Genomic DNA, 24,927 nt, shown 5'->3' on the forward strand with positions numbered 1-24,927 from the left:
ACAACTTCTAAGAGATGGTTTATTAGGGAGTGCTCTCAAGAACCACACCTGTATGAGAAAAGAGAAAACAGGTTTGTGTAGAGGAAGAAGTTGAAATGCAATAAAATTGCAACAAAGACCTCAGACCATCTCATGATCTGCAAAGGAGCTGGCAGGGACTTGCAGAGTTGTCCCAAATTGAAGCAATGGGACTGGTTATTCACACCCCCATGTTACTAGTCATTTAATTTGGAAAACCCACAGAAAGAAGGTTTACCCTTGAATAGGCAGCTGTCCACAGCAAAGGCCAGTTCCTAGGGAGAGAATTAGCTATAAACTACCAACAGCAAAAAAACCCAGCAGTACCCAAAACTCAGTGTCTCATTCCCAAAGGTGGAGTCTGAATGGAAAAGTATGTAATCCACTACAGACATCAACAATAAAAATGTTCATTTGTAAACTGCTCCTCTACGTAGGCACGCTTGCTCGTTTCTTATGAAGGCATTGCTCAAAAAAATTCCTTCTTAAAATTCTGGTTGATAGGAAAAAAAAAACATGAAGGAGGGAAAAGTTTAGAAGAAAAAGGCTCACAGAAGTTATGAAACTTTATTTAGACTCTTTATTCATCCTGAACACAGAGACTATATATTTTTGACAGTAAAAGTGCTTTATATTTCTAAGAATTTGTAATAATTTCTGATATAAAACTGATGAATCAAAACACCATTTTTTTTGTGGCTGAGTAGTACTCCACAGTATACATATATAGCATTTTATTAATGCACTCATGTATTGATGGGCATTTGGGTTGTTTATACATCTTTGTGATTGTGAATCGTGCTGCTATAAACATTTGAGTGCAAATGTCTTTTTTATAAAATGTCTTTTTTTTTCTTTGGGTAAATACTGAGTAGTGGAATTGCTGGATCAAATGGTAGATCTACTTCTAGTTCTTTGAGGTATTGCCATACTACTTTCCATAGAGGTTGTACTACTTTGCAGTCCCACCAACAGTGTATAAATGCTCCTTTCTCTCTATATCCACACCAGCATCTGTTGTTTTGGCACTTTTGTATAAAAACTATTCTCACTGAAGTTAGGTGACATCTCATATTGGTTTTGATCTGCATTTCCCTGATCATTAGAGATGTTGGGCATTTTTTCATGTGTTTATTAGCAATTAGTCTATCTTCCTTTGAAAAGCTGCTGTTCATGATCTTGCACAATTTTTAATGTGCTTGTTTGATGTTTTCTTATTGATTTTCTTGAGTTATTTGTAGATTCTGGTTATTAGCCCTTTATTGAATGTATAGCATACAAATATTTTCTCCCATTCTTTAGGTTGTCTATTCACTCTATTGATTGTTTCCTTGGCTGTGCAGAAGTTTTTTAATTTAATCAGGTCCCATTTATTTATTTTTCTTGTTTCCGTGGTTGCTTTGGGGGCCTTCTTCATAAATTCTTTGCCTAGGCCAATATCTACAAGAGTTTTTCCGAACTCTTCTTCTAGAATTCTTATAGTTTCATGCCTTAGGTTTAAGTCTGTTATCCATTGTGAATTAATTTTTGTGAGTGGTGATGGGTATGGATCCTGTTTTAGTCTTCTACATGTGTCTATCCAATTTTCCCAGCACCATTTATTGAATAGGGATTCTTTGCCCCAATGTATATTACCGTCTACTTTGTCAAAGATCAGATGGCAATATGTGAATGGTTTTATATGTGGGTTCTCTGTTCTGATCCATGTCTCTGTTTTTGTCCCAGTACCATGCCGTTTTGGTTACTATAGCCTTGTAGTATAGCTTGAAGTCTGGTAAAGTGATGCCTCCCAATTTGTTCTTAAGGCTTATGGTTGCTTGGCTATTTGGGGCCTTTTCTTGTTCCATACAAAGCGTAGAACTATTTTCATTAGATCTGTGAAAAAGGACTTTTGTATTTTAATGGGGATTGCATTGAATCTGTAGAACAATTTGCATAGTATAGACATCTGACAGTGTTGTTTCTGCCAATCCATAAGCATGATATATTTTTCTATCTGTTTGTGTCCTCTGTAATTTCTTCTTCAGTGTTTCATAGTTATCCCTGTAGAAATCTTTCACCTCCTTATTTAAATATACACCTATGTATTTTATTTTCTTTGTTGCTATTGTGAAAGTTATTGAGTCTTTGATTTGGTTCTCAGTGTGACTGTTGTCGACATATATGAATGCTACTGATTTGTACACATTGATTTTGTAACCTGAAACTTTGCTGAATTTATTTATCAACTCTAGGAGTCTCTTGGCTGAATCTTTGGGGTTTTCTAAACATAGGATCATATTGTCAGTAAAGAGTTATACTTTGACCTTTTCTTTCCCCATTTAGATACCATTGATTTCCTTCTCTTGTCTAATTTCTCTGGCTAGGATTCCAGCACTATGTTGAATAGAAGTGGTGATAGTGGGCAACCTTGTCTAGTTGCAGTTCTAAGCAGGAATGCTTTCAGCTTTTCCCTGTTCAGTATGATGCTGGCTGTAGGTTTGTTGTATATAGCTTTTTTGATTTGGAGGTAAGTCCCATCTAAGCCTATTTTGCTAAGCGTTCTTATCATGCATTTATGATTTTTTTAGAAGGACTTGATAGGAGTAAAATATACATAATCTCCATCCTAATCTTTTTTTGAGGGAGGTTTGATACTAATGTTACCAATCTTGTAGTAGTCTATTAGACCATCTCTTAGTAACATCTTGAATAAGTGACCACTAACATCATGTCTACTTAGTGGTCACTGCCTTTATCTACAAATAAGGAACAAATGCAAGAGGTTGGATTGTGCAAGAGGTTATATAATTATATAAAATCCACCCCATTTTTAAAAATTGTGTTTTTAATTTTCAACATTGTTTTCAGGCGTACATTGGGGCAGGACAGACCATTGTCCATGGGACCTGCAGCAGCTGGAGCTCTGGGTGAACGAAGACACCGCCCCCACCCCACCCCCCAGCCAGTGCCTTTCACAGAGGAGAGAGGCAGAAACCACCTCTGGTGAGGAAGAGGCAAGAAAAAGACGCTTTCTGTCTGTAATCAGAACAGCGCAGTGACTTGAATCTCAAACCAGTTTTGGGTCAAATTAATTTTCTGGAGCCAGACTCAACAGGAGCAGCCCCCCAGCTGAGGTAGCAAAATCCTGAACAACATGTGACAGGCTCCCCTTAGTGACAGAGGAGGCAGCTCACCTGGGCTGCTACACAGCCCAAGATCAGTGCGCACAGAGTGCGTGCCTCTATCCAGACTAAAGCTCAAAGAAGCTGAAAGAAGGGATCTAATGATTGATCCAGATGGGAAGGGATCAGCGAAAGAACTCTGGGAGTATAAAGAATCAAACTGAAATCTTGCCCCCAAAGAGGATTACTAGCTCTCTATCAATTGACACAAACCAGATTCAAAATAGCAACATGTCACAGGAAGAATTTCAAACATGGACCATAAATAAGCTGAATATTATGCAAGAAAAAATGGATAACCAACACAAAGAAATCACAAAAAAGATCCAGGACATGGAAGAAAAATTCACTAAAGAAATAGAAATATTGAAAAAAAATCAAACTGAACTCCTGGAAATGAAGAATTTATTCAGGGAGCTACAAAACACAGTGGAAAGTCTCAAGAGCAGGGTAGATCAAACAGAAGAAAGAATCTCAGAGATCGAAGATAATACTTTCCAATTAAATAACTCAGTCACTGAGATAGAGCAAAGAAATAAGAGAAAAGACCAGAGTCTACAAGAAATGTGGGATTATGTGAAGAAGCCTAACGTGAGAGTTATCGGCATTCCTGAGAGTGAAGAAGACAATAAGCAGGAGTTGGATAAGCTATTTGAAGATATAATTGAGGAAAATTTCCCAGGCCTTGCCAAAACTCTAGATATACAGGTTCAAGAAGCTCAAAGAACCCCTGGGAGATTCATACCAAATAGGAAGTCACCACATCATGCAGTTATCAGACTGTCCAAAATATCCACTAAAGAGGCCCTTCTTCGAGCTGTAAGGAGAAAGAAACAAGTAACATACAAAGGAAAGCTAATCTGAATCACGCCAGATTTCTCAGCTGAAACCTTACAAGCAAGAAGAGATTGAGGCCCCAGTTTCACTCTTCTGAAACAGAATAATGCCCAGCCTAGAATCTCATACCCAGCTAAGCTAAGTTTTATATATGAAGGTGAAATTAAGATATTCTCAAATAAACAAAAACTCAGAGAATTCACCAAGACAAGATCAGCTCTCCAAGAAGTACTCAAAACAGAGTTACACACGGACCAGTACAAGAAAGACTCATGATTGTAAAACTACTCAAGAGATAAAGATCTAAACCCAGTTATCACAATGGCTCAAGAGAGAAAACATAACAATGAAGTTCAACCCAACAAGATGAACAGAAATCTGTCTCACTTATCACTTCTTTCATTAAATGTGAATGGACTGAATTCTCCACTCAAGAGACATAGACTAGCCCAATGGATAAAAAAATACAAGCCAAGTATCTGCTCTCTTCAGGAAACTCATCTAACCTGCAAGGATGCATTTAGACTGAAAATAAAAGGGTGGGAATCGATATTTCAAGAAATGGAAGCCAAAAGAAAGCTGGCGTGGTGGTTTTAATCTCCAATAATCTAGTTTTTAAATCAACAAAAGTAATGAAAGACAAAAATGGTTACTATATACTGGTGAAGGGTACAATTCAACAGGAAGACATAACTATACTTAATATATATGCACCCAACTTAGGTGCACCCAGATTCATAAAGCAAACCCTACTTGATCTGAACCAAATGATAGATAAGAATACTATAATAGCCAGAGACTTTAACATGCCACTGACAGTACAGGACAGATCCTCCAAACAAAAAATAAACAAAGAAATAATGGACTTAAATAGAATGCTAGAACAAATGGGCCTGACTGACATCTACAGGACGTTCTACCCAAAATCCACTGAATATACTTTCTTCTCATCAGCTCATGGGACATTCTCCAAGATTGACCATATCCTAGGACACAAAGCATGTCTTAAAAAATTTTAAAAAATAGAAGTTATACCATGCATCTTCTCAGATCACAGTGGAATAAAAGTAATAATGAACCCTAACAGAAATTCTCATTCCTACTCAAAGTTGTAGAAGCTAAACAACCTTCTCCTGAATGATTATTTTTTAAATGAAGAAATCAAGACAGAAATCAAAAGATTCTTTGAATTAAATGACAAAGGAGACACAACTTAATCAAAATCTGTGGGACACAGCTAAAGTAGTCCTGAGATGAAAATTTATTTCCATAAATGCCTATATCAAAAAGACAGAAAACTTACAAATAGACAATCTAATGAATAGACTCAAAGAGCTGGAGAAGGAAGAACAGACTGACCCCAAACCCAGCAGAAGGAGAGAAATTATTAAGATCAATCAGAACTAAATGAAAAGGACAACAAAAAAACCATAAGGGAGATTAATAAAACAAAAAGTTGGTTCTTTGAAAAGATAAACAAAATAGACACACCTCTGGCTAGACTAACCAAGAGCAGAAAAGAAAAAACTCTAATAACCTCCATCAGGAACATGAAAGGAGAAATCACGACCGATGCCACAGAGATACATGATATCATCTATGAATTCTACAAAAAACTTTATGCACACAAATTGGAAAATGTAGAGGAAATGGACAAATTTTTAGAAACATGCAGCCTTCCCAGCCTCAACCAGGAAGAAATAGAATTCCTGAATAGACCAATATCTAGATCTGAAATTGAAACAGCAGTAAAAAACCTTCCCAAAAAGAAAAGCCCTGGACCAGATGGGTTCATACCTACAAAGAACTGGTGCCAATCCTACATAAACTATTCTCTAACATCGAGAAGGATGGGATTCTCCCCAACACGTTTTATGAAGCCAACATAATTTTGATACCAAAACCAGGAAAGGATGCAACAAAAAAAGACAACTACAGACCAATATTCCTTATGAATATAGATGCAAAAATTCTCAATAAAATCCTAGCAAATCGAATCTAAGTGCTTATCAAAAAAATAATCCATCACGACCAAGTGGGCTTCATTCTAGAGATGCAGGGATGGTTTAAAATACGCAAATCTATAAATGTAATTTACCACATAAATAGAAGCAAAAATAAAGATCATATGATCCTCTCAATAGATGCAGAAAAAGCATTTGACAAAATTCAAACACCCTTTTATGATAGGAACGCTTAACAAAATAGGCATAGACGGGGCCTATCTAAAAATGATACAAGCCATGTATGACAAACCCACAGCCAACATCATACAGAATGGGGAAAAATTGAAAGCATTCTCACTTCAAACTGGAACCAGACAAGGCTTCCCACTGTCCCCATTACATTTCAACATAGTATTGGAAGTTCTTACGAGAGCTATCAGGCAAGACAGCAGAATCAAGGGAGTCCAAATAGGGAAAGAAGAGATCAAACTCTCACTCCTTGCTGATGATATCACGTTATATCTAGAAAATCTCAAGAATTGAACCAAGAGACTCCTGGAATTGATCAATGAATTCAGTAAAGTCTCAGGATACAAAATCAATACACACAAATCAAAGGCATTCATATATGTCAATAACAGTCAAATGGAGAACCAAATTAAGGACTCAATACCCTTCAAAACAGCAACAAAGAAAATAAAATACCTAGGAATATATTTACCTAAGTTGGTAAAGACCTCTATAGGGAGAACTATGAAACACTGAGGAAGGAAATTGCAGAGCATGTAAATAGGTGGAAAACCATACCATGCTCGTGGATCGGAAGAATCAACATTGTTAAAATGTCTATACTGCCCAAAGTGATCTACAGATTCAATGCAATCTCTATTAAATTACCAATATCATTTTTCACAGATACAGAAAAAATAATTCTATGCTTTGTGTGGAACCAGAGAAGACCCCATTTAGCAAAAGCAATTTTAAGCAACAAAAACAAAATGGGAGGTATTAATTTGCCAGACTTCAAACTATACTACAAGGCTGTGATTATTAAAACTGCTTGGTATTGGCACAAGTGCAGGGACACAGACCAGTGGAACAGAACAGAAAATCCAAATATAAAACCATCCTCATATAGCCATCTAATCTTTGACAAAGCAGACAAAAACATGCTCTGGGGAAAAGATTCCTTATTCAATAAATGGTGCTGGGAAAACTGGATAGCCACATGTAGAAGACTAAAACAGGACTCACAGCTTTCACCTCTCACAAAAATCAAATCACAGTGGATAACAGACTTAAACCTTAGGTGTGAAACTATTAGAATTCTAGAAGAAAATGTAGGAAAGACTCTTACAGACATTGGCCTAGGCAAAGAATTTATGAAGAAGACCCCTAAGGCAATCACGGCAACAACAAAAATAAATGAATGGGACCTGATTAAATTGAAAAGTTTCTGCACATCCAAAGAAGCAGTCACGAGAGTAAACAGACAACCTACAGAATGGGAAAAAATTTTCGCATACTACACATCAGATAAAGGACTGATAACAAGAATCTATTTACAACTCAGGAAAATCAGTAAGAAAAAATCGAACAACCCTATCAAAAAGTGGGCAAAGGACATGAATAGAAATTTTTCGAAAGAAGATATAAGAATGGCTAACAAACATATGAAAAAATGTTCAACATCTCTAATCATCAGGGAAATGCAAATCAAAACCACAATGAGATATCATTTAACTCCAATGAGAATGGCCTTTATCAAAAAGTACCAAAACAATACATGTTGGCATGGATGCGGAGAGACAGGAACACTCATACACTGCTGGTGGGAATGCAAACTAGTGCAACCCCTATGGAAAGCAATATGGAGATACCTTAAACAGATTCAAGTAGACCTACCATTTGATCCAGCAATCCCATTATTGGGCATATACCCAGAAGAACAAAAGTCATTCTATAAAAAAGACACCTGCCTCTGAATGTTTATAGCAGCACAATTCACAATTGCAAAGATGTGTAAACAACCCAAATGCCCATCAATTCATGAATGGATTAGCAAAATGTGGTATATGTATACCACGGAATATTACTCAGCTATAAGATATAACGGTGATATGGTATCTCTTTGGTTCTCCTGGAGACAGTTGGAACCCATTCTATTAAGTGAAGTATCCCAAGAATGGAAAAATAAGCACCACATATACTCACCAGCAAAGTGGTTTCCCTGATCATCACCTAAGTGCACCTTTGGGAATAACATCAATTGGGTATCGGACAGAGGTGGGGGCTGGGGGGAGGGGATGGGTGCATACCTACATGATGAGTGCAGTACGCACTGTCTGGGGAATGGACACGCTTGAAGCTCAGACTCGGGGGGATGGGGGGCATTGGCAATATATATAACCTGAACTTTTTGTCCCCCTTCAAAAGCTGAAATTAAAAAACAAAACAAAACAAAACAAAAACACATTGTTTTCAAATGGTTATGTTATTTTCTTGCCAAATCTATTTGTAATGAATAAACCAAATGGCCAATAAGGGTTGGATACAAATAAACTATACCTAAACAAATTACTTTCTATTATAACAATAAAGGGATATTTTGGACAGATAATCTTTAATTACAAATTTAATAATGTTTACTCTCTGTATCAAGAAAATTTGTTCATTTTTTTCCAAGGAGAAGTAGTCTCCTATTCTAAGGTTTTTATTCCTACTCTTCCAGCCAACCAAATCATTCAATCTCTCATTGATTTATTGAAAATACATTACATACACAGAGTTGTGTTGACAGTTTTATCACTTCTTGCTCCCACCTTAGGAAAAGAACCACCACCATGAATACAAAACTATTTTCAAACTAAAGGCTAACAAGGAATTCAAAAAGTTGGTACTTAGGGACCCACAGGGAAAATATGGGCCAGTAAATGTATGGCCTGGGTAGGGCATAGCACTTTTCTCAGCACAAAATTCTAAGCATTTAATTTGCAATAGAAACATTGATTCATTAATTCTATGAGAAATTATCTTATTTGAGAAGAAATTATTGTCATAATCTTGGGTTTCTTTACTTTTATTTCTTAGGCTTGATGTGGATTACTTAAAGATATGTGTGAATGAACAAGGAAAAAGTGTTACTGTGAATTTATATTTGGCTGGCATGAGTGTTCTCTAGATCTTGTTTATAGTCATCTAAAACCAGTAGAAATGCTTTTAGGATATTCAACATTTCTCTAAAGTTTATCATCTCTTTCTTATCAAGAAACATGATAACATCTTTTTCATGAACTCTAATTTAAAACAAAAGCAGAGTCAAAACAATTTATAAAATATATCAATTCTCTAATATCACATGATGCTTAAACAAAGAGATGTTGAAGTGAGCAGGAAGATATATTCAATATTTTAATGTGGAATCTTTATACAGTTTTTCTATTTTTTTCATGCAGTGCTAGAAAATAATTATAGTGTCCTATATAGTAATAATAGTGAAAAAGTGTTTTTGTCCTTACTATGTGCCATACCATGTAAAATAGTACACATATGTTATTCTATTTAATCCTCACAGTAATTTCAGAAAATAGATACCAATGCTATCTCCAAAAGATGAGGAAATTGAGGTTTAGATAAGGTTCCAGTCAGTAATATGAGGAGATGACATTTGAACCTAAGCAATCCATATTGTTTAACCATTATGCTAAATAACTTCTACCTACGGAAATGTATGTTTCTTGCACATGATCATCTGGAATATTCTAATGTCTACACTTTTCCAATGAAAATTACAAGTCAGTGATATCTTGTAAATGTAGGTATCCTATATAGGCATATTTCTGTCTTTGGGAAAAGAAATAATCAAGAGCATCAATATATAGGGATGGAATTCAAAGCACCTGGAATTCATCGGTTTTGAAGTACGTTGTTTCCTTTTGTTTTGTCACTTGGTTTGCTAGGTTGTTTTGTCCTTTAGGAGTGATTTTTATAGTATGATCCTTAGCATGGAATAACAAGTGCACTACCAGTGGAGGTTTAGGAGCTTCACATTCAAGATATTTTTTCACTTATTGTGGAAAATACAGCAGAATATCACATATAATTTTGTTTGTTACAAACTACTAGTAAACTATTAAATAAATGATTAAGAGCTTCCAAAATTTAGAAAGCATATAATAGCGCATTTGTATGCTTTACTTTGGATTCAACTAAAAAATCTCCTGTGGCTCCTGCATTTGATAAAAATTTTGTCTTGAGTTGGCTATAGTTTTCAGTTGCTGCTATTCTTGATTATAATTATAGATTAGTGTTATTTTGCCTTCACAATCAGCACTTTAATTTGTTGTAGGTTTGGTTAATTATAAAGTGATGCATATTTCCATTAACAACCTTTTTAGAAGCATAAATTTTTTAAATGGGATTTTAAGAAGTGTGTGCATTGTCGTTCAAATATGAATGATTTCCACTTCCATTCCTAAAAGAAATGTAATTATAATTCTAAGCCAGTGTGTTTGTACAGTGACACTTTATTGGAAAATAGCACCAGATATGACAGAAGATCCTCTTAAAAAGCTTCCATTAATAACTACTTGAGAATAAACCAAAAGCTAAAATTGTCTTGACCACTTAATTGTTCTTTAAATAATTAAAGACAGAATATTTTAAACTTTATTCTAATTTAATTTATATGTTTAAATGTATAACACAGTTCTTTCCAAAAAAGATTTAAGATAACAGAAATACATCCATAATGAAGTTGCTATAACATAATTTAAATATAAAATTAGAATCAAGGTGAAAAGTTAATCATACTTAATATAATTACTGCAATTAACATCAACTTTGCTTGAGAATGCACCTTAATTTTGAACAGAATATTAAGAACCATGTCTTGTCCGGAAATAGAGATCATTCAATTAGTTCACTTGTATAATCTATTGATCTTATACACAGAAACATTTTGAATAATGGTTTATATGGTTACAGCATTAACTTGCATAACAACTACTCCTGGACAATTAAAAAAATATAAAACGTCTTTAAAAATTATAAATGTATTTTAGTGTCACTACCAAGAAATAGTACATATCTGTAGGTTTATTACCCCATTGCCATGTGTAAAGGAAACATTTGAATGATTTCAAATGGAAGGATTTCACTATTTAAGAGATCAACTCTGCTAAATTTGTTGTTGAGAAGAAAATACAGTGTTGTAATTTTTATTTTCTTGATTAATTGTAATGCAATTGTTTCTTGTTTATTTGGATTTTTAAGTGAAGTGTTTGTATATTTTTTTCAGTTTTCTTTTATATATTAAGGTGTTTACTTTTATATTTAAGATATGAATTTTATATATTCATACTTTTTCTATTTGTTTCACATATTTTACAATGCACCATTTAATTCTGTACATAAAACTTGTTTGAAAGGTTGCAATAGCTATTAAGCTTCTTCTTTGAAATTTCTTTCATTGTTTTTGTGTAGCCTCATTTCATCCAATGATCAGTTGAATATTTCCTTTCATATTTATTTAATTGCTTATTTCCCCTAAAATAATTCAATCCATGATGACAGCTGCAGTGAGTTTCAGATCACATTACCACCAGTGTGCCTGGGCATGGATCAATCAGAATAGACATGGCCAGAGGCTGGAACAGGGTTCCAAATACCCTGCTCCTGCCATGTGTTCGCTCATCCTTTAGTTGTTAGTTAGGAAAATGACTGGCAGGGCTGGCTGGGGAGAATCCTGCCTCGGGGCTCAGGGCAGAGTCTATATAACAACTTGTGTGAAGAGATTTAGATAGTAAATATTTTAACTGTATGACAGCACACTCACAGATTATCAACAATTAGCTGGGTGGGGGGAGGGTACTGATTTGATTTCTACTTTCTATATAGTGAAAATTTCTCACACTATAAATAGAATAATCCATTTTTTCCTTTGGCTTTATTTGTTTATTTTCTATATTCCCAGAAGTTCATTTTATTGATTTATTTTTCCTTCTGTATTTTTTTTTTAATTTTTTTTTATTTCAGCATATTATGGGGGTACAAATGTTTAGGTTACGTATATTGCCTTTGCCCCACCCCAGTCAGAGCTTTAAGCGTGTCCATTCCCCAGACAGTGGGCACCACAATCATTAGATGTGAATATACCCATCCCCTCCGGCCCCCATCTGCCCGACACCCAATGAATGTTATTCTTTGGCTTTAATTAGTGAAAGAAAGAGACTCAGTTTATCCTACTATTAGTTCCTGAGGGCTTTTTATGTTTTGTTTTTTTTTTTACATTATATGTATTTGTTTTATGTTTTTTCTTTGTTTTCTCTGTGCCCAAGCATAGGATATATATTTTTTCAAATAAGAACATTACAGAAAATTTCCTGTTATGGCAAGATGATAAACAAAATTTCCTAGAGTTGTAGGCTATGTAATCTTATTTCACTCATTTTAAGAAACACAAAAATAAGAAAATTATAGCTCTCTGAAAACAGTAAGTTTTCTTTATCCTAAAGGTTGGCCCAATCCTGACTACACCACTGAAGGAGGATGATTTGGGCTATGAGTCAAGAGCAAAGTAAGATTTTATTAATCTACATCTACCACTTAAATGGTACATGGTGTTGAGGAAGTTAATTTTCTGAGTTTAGTTTTTGCTTCAGGAAAATGAGGATAATAATAGTTTTGAAGTGGTGTGAATATGTGGGTATGTGGGTACCATTTATTTAGCGCCAATTCTAACCTTTTCTACCTATGAGTGTAGGTATTGTAAAAATTTTGTGTGTATGTGTGTATACGTTATATTCTATATGTATTGTATATACAATAAATGCAATGTATATATACTATGTATTATTATGTACATAGTTTAAACTTGTCACTAAATAAATTTAATTATTATTTTCATTATAAACATCACCTTCCCTTAAATTTCAGTGCAAGCCAAAAGATGACATGCTGAAGGTAGGATCACACTTTTCACAAGAATTGTATTATTATACCCAGGAGCAGCTTAATTTCTGCAAAGCTCTACTGGAAATGTCTTTAATAAAATGATAGGTAAGGAAAGAAAAAGAATCCTGTTCTCTTGAAGAGGCTTATCATCAAATCAGCATTTAATCTCCTCCATGGATTTCTCTTACATTCCTCAACATACAACTTCACTGGAAAGGATTATAACTTCCCTGAATAAATGTAATTGGGGGTGGAGGGGAGGGATATCAAAAGCTTTACAGATATCAATGGACTGTGAGATATTGGTTGTTTCAAAATTCCAGGGACTATCCGTTGTTCCCTTTGGAAAGAAAGCTTGGTCACAGGATGATTCACTTCTTTAAAAACCAGTGCATATTCATGGATCTCTTTATCAAGAATATTTTTTAGACATACTAAGTACTAGAACTGAGAACACCTAGTATGTTACTTCATGATACCACAGCTGCAGCATATGGAAATACCTCCTTGTGATATCATTGCAATGAAAAATCCAGATTTCTAGTTGTCTGGTAATACATATGCATTTAAACTTGTACTAAAATTATTAAATGTATTGTTATCTATGTTCTCTACATATTGAAATATTTCTCTGAATTAGGTCTTATTTTTATTTCCTTCAGAGTCTGCATTATAACATCTCCTTTTCTCTGTTATTTGAAGGCTTGAATATCTAACTACACATAATCTCTGGAGGAGATTCTGCTATAGTAAGCCCAGGAATGTGTACCCCACCCCTTCATCCTATCTGAACATCACCGGGTGTGATGTAATATTCTACAGCTGCCCAGGCTGAGTCATGTCAAAGCAAAAACAAAAGAACCAAATGAGCACTTATGTATATGTTCAGAGAAGACTGTGAATGATTACTTTTCAATATTTACTAGAGTTTTTCCCAAATCACTTTTTTTTTTAAAGTTGTATATGTTTGCTCTAATATTCATACTATATTTCTAGGTTAGCTTTTTTTAAAATTTTAGCCAATTGTTTTTGTCTAAACTAATTATATAAACAACTACTTATCCTCTTAAACTTTTTAATTCTTTGTTTTCTTTTGGGGAGAGTTTTTAAAAGCACTTTTACTTCAATTTCCCTTTGTCACAAATTCTTATCTTCTTCCTGCATTCCTTATTGATGATTTTCCCAAATTTATGCAAGTGAATACTAGGATTTTTATGAAATATCAATTTTTATTAATTTTCATATCAAAGAAATTTATGTGATACAGATAAAATAAATTCCCAAATTAAATCTAAATTATTTTCCTACTTGTTTAGTAGATATACCTAGGATCTATGAATTCCATCTTCATTTCTAATCTTATTAGATATTATCACCACACATCTGCCTGTCAGGTAGTGTTCAGGTGTTTTGATAGTTTTTATTTCTTGCTTATGATTCATAGTCAATTCCAGGATTATAGATGAAGCTGAGTTATTTGTGGTACTAATTTTCATAGAAAAGATCATTTTGAAACTTGTTATTAACCTTATTGTCATTTAAAGATTCTGATTAAGTATTAAAAAGGAGATAATATAACACCTTGTGTTTACTTTAATACAATACTATATGGGGAAACAAGTCAGAAGAATATAATATTTGCTGATAATTATTGATGGATAATGGATATGAGGTTCATTATGCTCTTTTCTCTACTTTTATGTGTGTTTGAATACTTTTATCATGACAAAAAAACAAAGAAAAAATTGAGTGAAAATTGGTTTATAACAAAATATTTAATCATAAATTAAAGAAAATGAATATGAAAAATACCAGCAGCAATGAAAATATTTGTAAACGTTGAATGCCTTACAGAATCCTGCCTACTAAATCTATGGATGTGCTGTATCTGAAGTAAGCCTGTCACACAGATGGCTTCAAACATCACAGAGATGGTTATTAAAAAAATGCTGCAAAATTGAACACATTTAAATTACACAATCCATTTATTACATCATTCAGTTGGCAAATACGTATGCCATAAAATACAGTAAGTCTCTACATTTGTGTGTGCCATGGGAAAGGGAGTAGGGAGAAGGGAGGAGAAAATATGGAATCAAAATAAGAACGATGGTGGCACACTTAGAAAAACAAACTAAAAACTGACTTTTAAAGTTAGGAAATGTGTGTGACATATTGAACATAAAGATATTTTTAGCTCAAGGTCTCAGAATAACCCATTATTCATTAAAACTCAGTGTAAATCTGAGCTCCCTAAATATGCTCACAGCTTACAGGCTTTTATAAATAGCAATTATAAATTATTTGTGATTTTAAAAACATGTTACCTAGTTTGGTTAGGCAATTTTCCTCTATCACCTACCTCACATGGAAAAGAGTTTCACTAAAGTAAAGAATGAGTAGCCTTATTTTCTTTTGGTGGACTCCTCAACCTAAAGAGCAAAACAATTATACCAATTATGTCTTTTCTACCAAGCATAGATAGTAGGTGTCTCTTACTAAAGGAATAAACTATTTTGTTAGCAACATTATATGAGCAGCTTTTATTTAACTATGCTAATTATTTTGGTGTTGAATTTGTGTGCTGCTCTCCTAGTTGAATACTTTAAACTCTAGACCTATGATCAAAGATCCCCTTAAAGGGGGTCTTATTTGTTTCAGAAGTTTGTTGTTTACTTCTTCTAAAGCAACCTTAAGGCTTCAGAAGACCATATGTATTTATTTCAACCATTTTAAATAGCCACAGGAAAAATATTCAAAGGTTATGAAGAGGCTTGGGCTGCTCTTCTCTGGAAGTCTTAACAAACATTATTGATTCACATCTTCTTCAATGCTATATTTCTGCTTCCAGGCAGAGGACTCCACCAAATGACTTTGCAAGGTTTGCATCAGCCCTATGGTTATAAAAATACAGAAAATAGCCTATAGCCTTGGTTGCACAGTTTCTCCTCCAGCCCCCAAATGAAATATATTAGATTCATATTTGAAATATAATGTCCTTTGGTTCCACTCATTTGCACTTTCTGTGGTATAACTTGTGGATTTCAGTACTTTTTTAAAACATAAGGATCTGGATGCCTTAAACAAGCACCAAAAGATTTCCTGGATAAAATGCATACATGTGATGTTACAATAATGGTCCAAACTACATTCAGTTTTAATACTCAGTGTTCCAAAAGTTTATGAATTACAAAGAAAAACTATGTCTCTTTGATTCCACTCTTGCTTTGAATGGAGAAAAAAATAATTTGCAATTCTTATGAATTCAACATTAATCTCAAAGTTCATTCAACCAACACTTTATTCTTTCAAGCTAGTCAACAATTGTTTTACCTCATTTTCTTTCTTTTTTACTTTATTGGGAAAGAAAATTAGTTTGCCCACTGAATTATGTTCACAAATAAGCATTATTAAGGCACTTATTTCTGAATTCACTTTGAGCGTCTCCAATTCATGCAAACTTTCACCTCCAAATTCTTACAAGCCACCTGGTATTCACTTTTCATTTGTAATAATAAAAAAAGTACTTTGTCTAGACATATTTTCTGAAAAGTTAAAATACAGTGTGGCTCAAATGTATAAAGGCAATAGCAACAGGAAGAGTTTTGAGTGTTTTCCACTAAGACAAATGATAATGGTGAAGTGGGTGGGTAACCTGCTCAAGTGGGAAGCAAAAAATCACGACAAAATGTAAATTTTTACCTCTGGCTTTTTATCTCATTGCTATTGCCACTTGGCTATGTAGGTTTTATAAAACATTTGTATTTTAAGCCAGAGGCCTTAACTAATTGGCTTGTTGCCTATTTCTAGGGTTGGGCAGCAACACCTTTCAATAAAGAGCTCAGAACTTCCAGATGGATGACCAAATTCAAATAATACTTCTGCCATTTGCTAGTTGATGCCTTTAACCAACTTTGTTTATTATAGTTAGAACTCATTCATAAACACACTTCATGTGCCATATGCTAGGCTGACTCCCAACAAACACAGTCCAAGCCACTAAGAAACTCACAACATGGGCCAGTTAGCTGTACAAACTATTATTCTGTAACAGTATGGTATAAATAGTATTAATATAATAACATCCATTGGATTCAAAGGTGGATGAGGGATCACTTCAATTTTGTTGTTTCTTTCATTGAAAATATAATCATAGCTGCCCTGGAAAAAAAATCCCAGAATTTTTATGGGAATAAAGATGAAAATGAGATTGTATGTAAAAGCCCATTGTTAACTAAAGAGCACTGTCCATGCATCAGGATTTATCGGTGACAGGATTTTTCAGAGTGTAGATTATTTTCTTAAGATAAAAGCATAAATTTGAGTCACCTGGCATGAGTCTTTACATGTGCTTTCATATCACAAAAGGTTAAATGGAGGGGGAGTCAAAGTAGAAAGTTTTGATGCTTCTGACCAAAAACCAGATATTAACAAGCAAAGAAAGACTTGAGGAAGAACATGGCAAAAAAATATACTACATCAAGAGACTAATGCTTCAAAGGCAGGAGATGCATGAAAGAATGATAAAAACGTCTGAAGAATTTCTTCTTTCTAGATCTGAGTCTCTTCACATAAATTGAGAAAATGCCACCTCTTCTTCTAGCCTTAGGCAAGACTAGCTATTATGTTTTCTTTGGTGTGCTGGATTGAGTTGTAAGAGTGAATGTGCCAGGCTCCAGAATCTCACTTGTTTTGCGTGCCCGGATGTCAGAAATTGACTCAGATTGAGGGAGTAAATGAACATCGAATCAGTGTTCCTCATTACAGGTCTGCTGTGGACTTGGGCTGAACTGTCACAGGGGCCTTAGGGAGGCAGGGCAAGAGGCCATAACACATCTAGTAAAAGGGCCAATAACATCAAAAAGGGTGAAATTTAAAGCAGAATAAAATGAAAAATAACTTAGGAACAAAAAAAATGTGCACTTTCTAGTGACATTCTACAATTAAAACAACAAAATACAGCTAACTGTTCACAATGTGCAAACACTTTCAAGTCAGCATTTATTTCACTAGCTGGAAGTCTTTTTTCAACAAATTGTGTTATTCAGCTTCTAAATCTCCAATGGAAATGACCAGCGCTGAGGTGAAGGTGGGAAGAGAAATAATAAAGTGCTATGACTCCTGTCATTCTAGCTTTTGGAGCCATTTAAGCACTTGTGTAGGTACATTAACCTCTCAGGCCACCTGGTTGTCATCAGAAATCAAGGCCAAAGAGTGTCATGAGTGTTTAAGTCCAAAGACAGAGCCAAGCTGCTCCTGTTACATCTAGAAATAGAACAATTCCCCCAAATCCAGCTGGGCCGGCCTGGGAGAATGGAGACAGTTTTCATATGGATGCGGTTGGAAAGATGAGCAGGGCAAGGCAAAGCATCTGGACACTGAGTTACCGGGTAGGGAGGCAAATTGTTCCTCTTATGTAACTAATATATTTTTCTCTCGTGCCTTAATATAGATGAGAATTTTACCTCATGTAAAAGTTTGGAACTTTGTAGAACATAAAAAAAAAAAATGTATAAATGGAGATGTTATAGGATGTTTATGACCTTCTGCATGCCCTACCTGTATAATTAGACTTTTTTCTGAAAATTTAAATAATAAGCAATTCAAAGCATACTTAGACATTTTCAGAATAACTAGACCAGAAAACAGAGCCAGAAATTATTTGTGAGAAGTTAGGCGATATTCTTCAAGGGATTTCCTGAGCTCAGCACTTGTTTCACAACGATACACATTTACCAATGTGAAGGGGGAAAAAAAAACACAAGAAAACAGAAGGAGGCATATTAAAACTGACCATCTAATCCCTTTAAGTAATTTCAAGTCTGACATTCTCAGTTGGTAATTTTTAATTTACATGTAAGAGGTTCTCACCATTTGTTGATTTACAGTAAAAAAAAAAAAAAAAACAACCCTTAGCTTTAGGATGGAATCTTGTGGGAAGAGTCATTTGTTTAGAAGTTTTCTTTCTTCAACTTTGAAATCCCATATCTGGATTGAACTTTTTGCATTGTGTCACTATGGCACTTGGCAGACTCAAATAAATAGGACTGTAGCCACATATGTGAACTAAAGAAAAACTAATAACAGGCAGCAATGAAAAAAATAAGCCTTTAAATCTTAAGAGGTTTTTATTGTTTCACATTTCATTGGAAATAGGAATTGACTTAGGAGATATAAATACATTTATAAATTTTTATTGAAGTAAAATATATGTATAATAATATTCATGTAGGTATAAATCCTGAAATTTTGCAAATCAAATTTACCAGTTGTATCCAGACATAGATTAAGAACCCATCTCAGATTCCCATCCCACCTCCACCTCCACTAGCTGGATTTCTAATGCCCTAAATCGGTTTCACTTGCATTTATATTTTGTTTCAATGCCATAATGCTCCTTTGGGTCTGGATTATTTTGTGAGACCTTGTATTTGTGAAATTCATTCATATCGTTTTTAGATCATGTATTCTCATTGTTGGATAGTATTCCATTCTACTCTAGATTATTTATGTTGGTGGTTTCCAGATTTTTGGTATTTGGATTAATGTTACTATGAAAATTCTATATGTCTTTTGGTGAATATTTGGGTATACTTCTGTTAGGAATATAACTAGAAGTTCAATTTCTGTATAATATGATAGAGGTATGTTTAAATTTATAAGAACCTTCCAAAAAGTTCTGAATTATTTTACTTAGTTACACTTCCATAGTTTAACTTGTTCCACATCCTCACCAAACACTTGATACTTTATATCTTTGTAATTTGAGCTATTCTGGTGAGTGCACAGCGGAATTGCATTTTACTTTTAATTTGCACTTCCATAATAACTAATGAAGTTGAACATCCTTTCTGAAGTTTATTGGCAAGTTTGATTTTTCCTTTGTGAAGTGCCTGGCCAAGATTTTTTTTTTTTTTCGTTTTTCTATTCAATTGTCTTTTTCTTAATGACTTCTAAGATGTCCTTATACAATTTAGATTTACATCCTTTATTAGTTATATGTCTTATGAAACACTCTCATTCCTGAGTTGCCTTTTTATTCATATGATGGAATACTTTGAGTATCAGAAATTCTTATGTTTAATATAGTCTGGTTTATATAATTTTTCTTTTATGGCTAGAGTTTTGTGAGCTGTTTAAAAAATATCTGCTTATTCTAAGAACACATAGATGATATCCTCTAAATGTTTTATTGCTTTGATTTTCATACTTAGATCTCAAATACCATTGAAATACTCTTTTTTAAAAAAAACAGGAAAATTCCCCTTCCATTATTTAGTATCTCAAGTTTATACACACACTCACCGTACACACACTCATCAATTCTCTTAACAAAATCTTTTACAGCAAATCTACATTTAATTTGTTCTTTCATAATATGTGCCTCTTTCTTAGGCTTTGTTGTGCTTTTACTACTTGTGCAATTTGCATGAGTTCAGTATAGAAAAGAAAAATAAGCTTACCCCATCTCAGGTCTATTTTAAGAAGCATCAATGAAACATATGTTTCATTAAGAGTTCCTATTAAATACCACCTAACATGAAAAACAACACAACATTACCATAATCTCTTAAAGTTTTCAATTTAATTTAATTTAATATTAGTTAAAACTGTTTGTTTTAACTAATCTACCATAGTTTGACAGGTTGAAATGCCCATGAAATGCTAAACAAAAGGTAATGTTTTCAGTTCTTTAAATCAGCAGATATTTTCCTATTACAAAGCAAAGCATGTTGATCTTACCCTTAATACCTTCACAAATTTGTAAAATTAACAAAAATAACCTAATATTTTATATCAATTCAGACTTTGGGATACTTATAAAGATTGAAAATAAGAAAGGAGACACGGGTTAATATAGCAACAGCTCTTCCCTTAAGAGAGTGATATTATATTTTCTACATTAATTGTATACCTGTGTGTGTATGAATATATGTGCATATGATGTGTAATACATATACACGAAAACATACACGTTTTATATAATTATATATGCTTCTGTGTGTGTGTGTATGTGTGTGTGTGTGTATATATATAGCAATAAACTTTCTTAACTTTTTTTCTTTAATAGTCAAATCACACTTTTGCTATTACTACTCCTGGGAAGGGAAACATCAGATAAAGCAATCATATTGGAACTTATTTAAGCTTGCTTATTAGTGCACTTCCGATAAAAGAGAAATTAAGAACTAATTTGAGAAACATCATTCTCCTTTAGTGTCATTAGCTTTAATTTATTTCCTTTCTTTTTCATGGCAAGCAAATGTCAAGTGGCCCTAATTACATGATAAAATAGAAATTCTAAACAGTGACCACTCGAAATTGTCCCATTGTGCATGAATCTTACGGGTGGTCTTGTTTCTGCATTTCCTAGAATAGCAGAGAAAGAGAGAGAGGAATCGAGAACAAGAGAGTGAAAAATATGGAATATGACATATCTTTCCACAAAGATGAATAGACCTGTCTTTTTAAAAATGGAATATCTTATTTTAACAAAGAATTAAATGCATATCAGGAGAGCAGAAAATAACAGTACTGGTCTCTTCTTATAAATAAGTGCATTTTCCATGTCTTCCTCCATCTATAAAATATCTTGTTAGTACTGAATTCTATATTTTTAAGAATTCAGATTGTTTCATAAATATTATATTTCTTAATTTCTTTGATATTCTATAAGGAATAAAATGGTATGTAGGTTTAAAATAACTTTCTCTAAACAATTATTAATATTACATTATCTTTTTTACACACTTGTATTTTCGGGAGTCTACAAATAACCAAGAAATATTTAGTAACATGACCGAAGGTAGAATGATAATTCCTTTTCATTTAATGTTTTCATTTACATGTTGAAAGAAATCAATCTGAAAGCAATTAAATAGCTTGCCCAAGATACTGTGGGGCAACCAAATGCCACAATCACTTACTTACGAACTCAAGTTATGGCCCTGGTATCCTCTACAGGACCTATGACAATAGATATTCAATCATGAGTTATGACTGCATTGCTCCTAATCATGAGTAGCATAGTACGTGGCATTAAAAAGGCACTCAGCACTTTTATTTATATTAATGGCTTTAGTAGCACCATTGATGAACATGGATGGATGCTCTCAAAGTACCTGTGCAACTTTACCCAGGACTGGAGGCAGCTTTGGTGAGATCAGAAAATTTAACAATTTGTGAAGCCATTTTTAGAAAAGGTATGGAATATTCATAATATAAACTTAAAAAAGTAAATATTTATTTTGAAATAGAAAAGTAAATCAGAAATGATTACAAAAATCTTTTAAAGGAGTATATTATTAATAGTATTCAATTACTGTTGTAGCAAATTGCTTCAAATTTAGTGGCTTAAAGCAATGTAAATTTATTCTCTTACATTTCTGGAGGCCAGAAGTCTAAAATCAGTTTCACACCCAAGTCAAGATATCAAGCAGGGCCATGATCCTTCTGGAAGATCTAATAGAACATCTGTTTCTCACTTTTCTGAGCTACTAGAACTGCATTGTTGGCATTCTTTGACTGTGGCCCCTGCCTTCATTCTCAAAGCCAGCAGTATAGCAACAGGTGAGAGTCATCGCGTTATTTTTTCTTTCTGTGTCACATCTCACTCTGCTGCTTTGCTTTAAAGACATTTGTGATTTCATGTAGGTCTCACCTGGATTATGCAGAATCCTCTCTCCATCCAAAAATTCTTAATCACATCTGCAAAATCTCCTTTGCCATTTAAAGTAAGATTCACAGATTTCAGAGATCCAAACCCAGATATCTTTGAGGACCATTATTCAGCCTATCACAAGGAGACAAATAAAAATTATCACAAAAGTCTTGAAAAATAACATAATATTTCACACCACTATAATATGTTTCCTGCATTTTGGGCTGCATGCTGCTTGATTGATTTTTCATATGACAGCTATTTTATAATATTTTTGTCTATTTAGAGAATACACAGATGACTCAATCTTTCTTTCAGCACAGTTAATCAAAATGCAGTTCTTTTTAAAAAAATTGTTGTCAATTGATGGGATCCCTAAAACATGTGACACTACGCACAGAAGTATGCACTATTTTTAGTACAGGTTTGACTCTATGCCTTATGCACACAGTCATTCCAGTAGATTATATTTTGCATAATTTCTATCAAAAATATGGAGCAATTATAATTATATCCTCTCCAGGAAGGAACTTTTGTTTTACCTAGATGTTGATAAAGACCAAATTTTGTACATTTGATGTTGGGAAGGATTTTGCACAGACCAGTTTCTGGCTCCATTCGATTCTCCCCTGCTATCCCCACACTTCCTGTGCCAGACACCACGGGGCACATTCCTACCACAATACCACCTAGCCCTTCATGACATGATGCAATGCTGTGCAGTCAACACTATGAACAGTAGAACTATTTCTAGAACCCATCCTACACTGGGCAACTAACAATAACCTAGCCATATATAAAAGAAATGTGAGGCATGCAATTACATCCTTTTAAACTAAAACTTAGTATGTTCCCAAATAAACTTTCCTTTAGTTGGATCCAGGGAATTCTTAGGGCACCATTACCACCACCATGACCCAGGGAAAGTGAGAATGCGGGGGGACATCTGAGTGGAAACAAACAGTGGTTTTTAAATGGGTTATGCTTAAAATATCTTACTTTAATGAAACATACAAAAACATATGGCCATTGCCAGGGTTCTCCCGGGACCTTGGAAGTGGCCATGAAATGAGAAGCCCTGAGGCTCCTGGCAAGACAGGAATTTTGCCTCCCGTACCTTATAGAAACTTCTTTCTGCATACTACTAACAAATCAGGTTGGCAATAAGTACAACTTAAGTAACCCAAAAAACATACTTAAATGGTTTTTTTTTTTTTTGATGCCTTCATCATTTCTCACCAAACTCTGTGAACATCTGCATTCTTGTCCAACAGGAGCACCTGTGAATCTCACTAATCTCAATTTATGTTTACCACTTGATTATTTTACGATCCTTTCAAGTGTTTTTAACTAGCCTCATTAATTAGAAATAACTGGAAAGAAAGTTGTCCTTGAATTAGGCAGTTATATGAGCTTTACAGTTTTTCTAAGGAAGCATAAATTTGGGATTTTAAGTAGCTGAAGTAAGAGAAAACAGCTTAACAAAATACTGCTACCTAGAGCTCCTTTTGGAACATATTATGCCAAAGAGGTAGGATGTATTTAAAAGGAGCATGTTCTTGTTTTGCATATGTTTTAGGTGCCTACATTTAGATAAAATAAAAGACCATCCTTTTAAGTTGGTTAGACTTTCCCCTGAAATATTTTGCATCCCTAGTTAGCTTTGACCAATCTACCCAAATGTCCATGAACTTGATTTAACCACATTTTGGTCAGGCTTCTGTCCTTCCCAGAAGTCTGACTTTGTCCCACACTTGTGCTAATGCAAGCTTTGCAACAAGGGGTGGTAACTCAGTAATACTGCAGGCTTACCTAACTTCACCCACAACCCATTCTTTTTAGCCACATTTATTCTTTCTCGTAAGAGAAATATCATTTTTGCTAATAGTTCTGGTAGTCTAGTCAGAACACTCTCTCTATGGCAATAGATTTTTTTTTTAATAGTCTCTTTTTGTTGCCTGTATTTGTTTTTATTTGACAACTTAAACTGTCCATTAACTTTTTTCATCAGGTTTGAAATCCAACTTATCACTAGTCCACATGATCCAAAATTCAATATTGTTCATTTTCACATCAATAAAATTTGATTTCCATGATATCTTTAAATTTATACTTACTTGTTTTATTGAGGTACGTTTCACATAACATAAAATTCACCATTTTAAATAAGTATACAAATCAGTGACTTTTAATACATTCACCATGTTATTCAACACCAACACTACCTAATTCCTGAAAATAGACCCTGAATCCCATTAGTTAATCCCTCCACATTCTAGTCCCTGGCATCATTAATATGCTCCCTTTATGCATTTACCTACTTTGGACATTTTATGTGAGTGCAATC

The sequence above is a fragment of the Lemur catta genome, chromosome 12 (genome assembly GCF_020740605.2).
Source record: "Lemur catta isolate mLemCat1 chromosome 12, mLemCat1.pri, whole genome shotgun sequence".
NCBI classification, from domain to species: domain Eukaryota; kingdom Metazoa; phylum Chordata; class Mammalia; order Primates; family Lemuridae; genus Lemur; species Lemur catta.